The sequence below is a fragment of the Otolemur garnettii genome, unplaced genomic scaffold, assembly GCF_000181295.1.
Source record: "Otolemur garnettii isolate 467f Iridium unplaced genomic scaffold, OtoGar3 scaffold00304, whole genome shotgun sequence".
Lineage (NCBI taxonomy): Eukaryota > Metazoa > Chordata > Mammalia > Primates > Galagidae > Otolemur > Otolemur garnettii.
Genome location: NW_003852699.1, coordinates 460,490 through 466,114, shown reverse-complemented (window position 1 = coordinate 466,114; position 5,625 = coordinate 460,490). Strand labels below are relative to the sequence as shown.

Below are 5,625 nucleotides of genomic sequence, written 5' to 3'. Positions count from 1 at the left end.
TAAATTAGTTTCATAATAGGGGTGTGTACATTGGATACTTTTCCCTCCATTCTTGTGATACTTTGCTCAGAAGAACATTCTCCAGCTCCCCATGGAAGGCTTTCAAGTCTAAACTGAGATTCCTTATAAAAGGTTCCAGCCAAGCCAATTTTAAAAGAAAGAAGAGCCTAGAATGCCAATAATTATTCTTACTGCACTTTATGCAAATAATCAGAGCCAGTATACTGAAGGTACAGTTTATTTTGGCAACTGTCGCGACCCATCAAGCTCCTGAGGCCCTGGTCTCTGTCAGCACAGGAAGGAACCAGGCAAGAAGTGGATTAGAAGTACAAGTTTGTGGAAGGCAAGCTAGCCCTTACTTTCCCGGTAGCCCCGAGCAACCTCTGCACCAGCCTTTTATTGAGCCAGAACAACACAGGTGAGGGGAGAAATTAACAATGACTACATGCTGAGGGCACGGGCTCCTCCCACAAGGAACTCCGGTGGAGGAATGGCCCTAGGTCCACACCTCAGCTGCAGATCATCTTACTCAGATGTTGGCATCTCCTACAGGCAACTAAGTTAGTTCTGGTGTACTTTGTCTTTAGTAAAGAGAGAAAATAGAGGGAGAAAAATGATTCAAAAAGGAGATAGGCTGTGGTCTACCTGTATTAAACCCCAGTCTTGTCTGTACTATCAACTCATAAAATGAGAAATAATTGTTTCACTAAATTGATCTGTTAAATGGGACTAAGAGACTGGTCAAAGATTATAGAATTATATACAGTAGTTATACATACTCTGAAGCCGCAAGACTCAACAAAGGTCACCTGTTGGCTACCCTAGAAAAATTTGTGCAGTATTAAATGTTATCTACTGTGTCTATATAGAGACCACAGGAAAAATTGAAACCTAAAATTAGAATTTCCCAGTAAATGGTGTAACTGAAACACTGCATCCTACTGTGCCTAATCCATATACTCTGCTGAGTCTGCTGCCAGCGGAAGCCAAGTGGCCCACTTGCCTGGACTTGAAAGATGCATTTTTCAGTGTAAGGCTGGCTCTGGGAAGCCAGAGGCTGTTTGTTTTCCAGTGGGAAAGACCAGACATGGAAACTGCTATCCAGTACACATGGACCAGGTTGCCACAGGGGTTCAAACACCCATGATTTTTGGAGAAGTTCTAGCTCGTGACCTCCAGAATTTCCTAGCTGAGGAATTAGAATGTGTGCTGCTTCAATATGTTGATGACCTCCCTTTAGGGCACCCTACCTTGAGGGCTGAGCCCAAGGCACGGACTGTCTTCTTTTTTTTTTTTTTCTGGAGAGAGGCTTTATGCTGGTTCTATTACACCTATTCTCACAGACCCTTCAGACACAAACTAAGGAAAACAAATTTGTGCTCTGCCTATGGCTCAAGCCACTGAGAAGAAACATAGGGGTTAACTCCAGGAGCTTTAGGGCACTGACATTCCCGCAGACTGCCCCTGCCATGCGCTGCTCTGCACCAAGGGGCAGCAGATGGGTATGAGCGCAGTGCTGAGAGCCCCTCCTAACGGCCTCCATCCAGGGTCTTCTTGGCCGCGGCGACAAAGCAGCTCCGCAGGGCCTTGAACTCCCGCGCACAGAGGTCCTTGCTCAGGCTGCTGCCTGTGGCCATAGAGGCCTGCACGCACCTGCCATATGCCATGGCCTGGCCCCCACAGGCTGCCAATTGCTCGGGGAAGGCTCGCAGGTGGCTTCACACGCGCCCCCATACCGTTCTGTTTGCGGACATGAGTGGCTCCCCTGGATGGCCCATGGATGCCACCGCTCTAGGGCTGCTCTCTTCCGGTATCCAACAGCTAGATAGGCAGGCACTTCCTCCCGGACTGTCTTTTATAACATCTAGAGGTATGTGACTATAAAGTGTTTAAATGAAGGGCCCAGACTTGCCAGTGGCAAGTATGTTATCTAGGATTTACTATCTAGCAGGGGGAGTTCGATCTAGGCATCTATCAGAGGCAGGTCATTAATTGCTTCCCCACCCCTATGAGCCAAAAGCTGGTTGGGGAATTCTTAGGCCCACTTTTGTTGCCTTTGGATCCCCAATTTTTCTGTCTTAATTAAGCCCTTGTATGAGGCTACTAAAGGAGAGGAAGGAGAGCCCTTAGAATGGGAAGGAGAACAGGAACATGCCTCCTCCAAGATAAAGATGAGGCTGATAAATGCACCTACCAGACTTGTCCAAGCCCTTCACTCTGTATATCTCAGAGAGAGGAAAGATGTCTGTAGTTTTCTTAACCCAGCTGGGTGGGTCCTGGCCAAGGCCTGTAGCTTACCTCTCTAAACAATTAGATGGAGTGGCAAAAGGATGGCCACCATGCTTGAAGGCTATAGCCACTATTGTTCTTCTTGTGCAAGAAGCTGATAAGCTGACCCTAGGGCAGAATCTCAGAGTGAAAGTATCCACCTCTGTTGTCACTTTACTGTACACTAAAGGACATTTTTGGCTCTCTAATTCAAGGACACCCTGAAACAAGCCACGCTCCTTCCAGTCAGTGGCAAAGAGAATGAGCGTGACTGTGAAGAAGTTATAGATAATGTTCATTCTAGCAGACATGACTTGCATGACCAGCCTTGGACAGTTGCAAACTGGAGACTTGTATGTAGACTGAAGCAGTTACATTATGATGCACAGTGAGCATCAGGCTACATATGCAGTGGTTACCTTAACAGAGACTGTAGAGGCTAAGCCCCTATCCCAAGCAACATTGGCTCAGAAGCCTGAGTTAATTGCCTTGACTTGAGCTGTAGAACTAAGTCAAGGGAAAATGTGAATACTTTTCTGACTCTCCAAGAAAGTGGGGCATTGTACAAGGAGAAGGGACTATTTAATCTGGGGAAAATGACATTAAGTGTCAGCAGGAGATACTTCAGTTGCTGGTGGCAGTATGGAATCCCTGAAAGGTGGCAGTGATACACTGTTGTGGACATCAAGGAGATGCTTTCACCATCACTAAAGGGAACACTAGGGGTGGTACTGAGGCAAAAAGGACTGCATCCAAACTGTACCAGGTGTTATGAGTGGCTCCCCTCATCTCATGGGTTCTGGAGCTTTCATGTATCTACTTCTTGGGAAGAAAAGGAAAAGTCAGCTGAGAAGAGCCAGGAAATGGAGGGAAACTGTATAAAGATGCCAGATGGATGAGTAGCAGTCCCCTAGCTTCTAGGAGCCACTGTGGTGACAGGAATGTTTGATGAAGTTGCTGGGCTGGTACCTCTACATCTCCCACCTAGCAGCCCTGGTCAAAACTGTCAGTCTACAGTGTATCACCTACAGCCAGTTCATTGCATGCCAAGGACTGATGGTATCTCCAGGAATCCATTCATATGGAGCATTGCCCTTCAAGGACTTCTAGGTAGACTTTACTGAAATGCCCAGATTTAGAGGAAACAAGAGCTTGCTGGAGATGGTCTATCAGACTTGGGATAGGTAACACCTTTCCCCACCAGAATAAAAAGGACTCCTGCCCAGAGAAATCGTTCCATGGTTTAGATTGCCACTTTGGTTTAAATTTGACAATGGGCTAGGCTTCATAACAGAACCAGTGCAAATAATAAGCTAAAGCTTTGAATAACTTATAGGCCTCAAAGCTTCGACTCGGTAAAGTGAATGAACAGGACCATAAGAATAGAAATTGGTAAACTCTGCCAGGAAATAAGGCTTAATTGGATACAGCCCTTGCCACTGGTGTTGTTCAAAGAGGACTCTGTCAGTCCTCTGTAATTTAGAAGGAACTCCTAAAAGAACTGGGAAAGACTGAACTGAATAGACAAAAACCCTAGAAAGAGTAGCAAAGAATATCTCCACTGCAGTAATTAATCATGTTCTGTTTAGTCTTTTGTGTCTGTACATCCTTTCTCTCTGGAGAATCAAAGAGACCAAGTCTAGGTCCAGAATAAGAACTTGGTCCCCCGGAAACCAAGGTAGAAAGGACTATATACCATCATCCTGACCACATACACAGCAGCAAAATGAAAGGAATCCTCACTTGGAGTCATCACAGCTGGCTAAATAGAGCTTTACTGTCCCTTGGGAAGTAAAGGTAACTTTTAAGACGATCAACATGCCCTGCTCCACCCACATACTGGGAGCTGGCTGGTCAATGCATGGCTGAAGCCTAAGGAAACTTCTTGAGGGACTTGTCCTAATTGGACTTTGGACTTAGGAAAAGGGGAGGGGAAAGGTCACAGGGAAAAGTAAAAACTTATATATATATTATCCCATCATCAGGGTACTATTAAGGCCTGATTAGAGAACCCAAGAACAGTCACAGTCCCTAAAACCTCAGTGCTAAAAAGTAATTAATACTGGTACATGCAGAAACTAGCTGATATTGAGATCCCAAATTAAAATATATTAGAGTGTCAAAAGGGGGGAATGAGAGAAGATACCTGAGAAAGGTGAGGTCTAGAAGAATAGGTCTCCTTAAGGGGACCACAAGGATACACCTGCAGAGTCCGCTTCATGGTGACTCAGCTCTTGGAAATTTGTAAACTTAACTTCCTAGAACTTGGAAATTTCCAAGTTCTGTGAAATCCTGTAGTTCTGTACAGCCCCTATTCTATAGGGGCTGGAATAGCATCTCCCACTTGATTCAAACTGGCCAATGAGAAGGGCACCTCTGGGGTGGATCTTTTGACTGGAGATAAAAAGTGAAAGACCAAGCCAGTCAGGGAGCATGGCCATTTGGAATTCTTCTATGCTGTAAACTCTTGACTGGTAAATAAAGTCCTTCCTCTTATAAACATGGTGTTTGGGTGCTCTTTCTCTCTGTTGGGCCTTACCTTCCTGCAACACTTCTAGTCTAAAGTAATTTGGTATAGGCCTTACCACTGGTCTTGTTCAATAATAAATGCATGCCTTCTAAAAATTAGAAGAAAATTATGAAATAATGTGTAACAGGCCTTTACCAATCCTCTACAATTTAATAGAGACTCCTAAAAAGAACTGGGAGAGAATGAATGGAACAAGCCCTGAGAAAAGGAGCAAAGAAGATCTCCACTTGAGTAATTATCTATGTTCAGTTTAGTCATTTATGTCTGTACACCTATTCTCTCCAAAGAATAAAATCTAGATCAAATATCAAAACTAGTCCAATATTGGAATTGAACCAAGGTAAAGGGAACCCTACATCATCATCCAGACCACACCCATAGGAGCAAAGATGAAAGAGATCCATCACAGCAAGCTATAGAGAGCTGTGAGAAGCAAAAACAGATCTAGCCAACTCCTACAAGGTAACTTGAAGTGATCAACATGCCCTGCTTCAGCAACATACTGGGAGCTGTCTGTTCAACACATGCCTGAAGCCTAAGAAAATTCCCTGAGAGACTTGTCTTAATTGGACTTTAGACTTTGTACTTTGGGAAGGGAAAAAAAAAAGTAATCTGTTTACTCACATTACTAAGATAATCTTACTAACCTAATCCCCCAAATGAGAGACTAGTTTAATGGGGTGTGGCAAAATGTCCTTCAATCTGTCATTTTTAATTGAAATTAATAACCTGCTCTCTCCTCTCTCTCTCTCTCTACATTTGCCAACTCAGCTCTTTTTTTTTTTTTTTTCTCTCTCTTTATTTTTGAGACAGAGCCTCAAGCTGTC

General features: G+C 44.2%; 1 pseudogene; it reads right to left on the bottom strand.

Moving 5' to 3' along the window:
* Positions 1 to 1,352: 1,352 nt before the first annotated feature.
* On the bottom strand, positions 1,353 to 1,754 carry LOC111722660 (annotated as a pseudogene).
* Between the last annotated feature and the right edge of the window lie 3,871 nt (positions 1,755 to 5,625).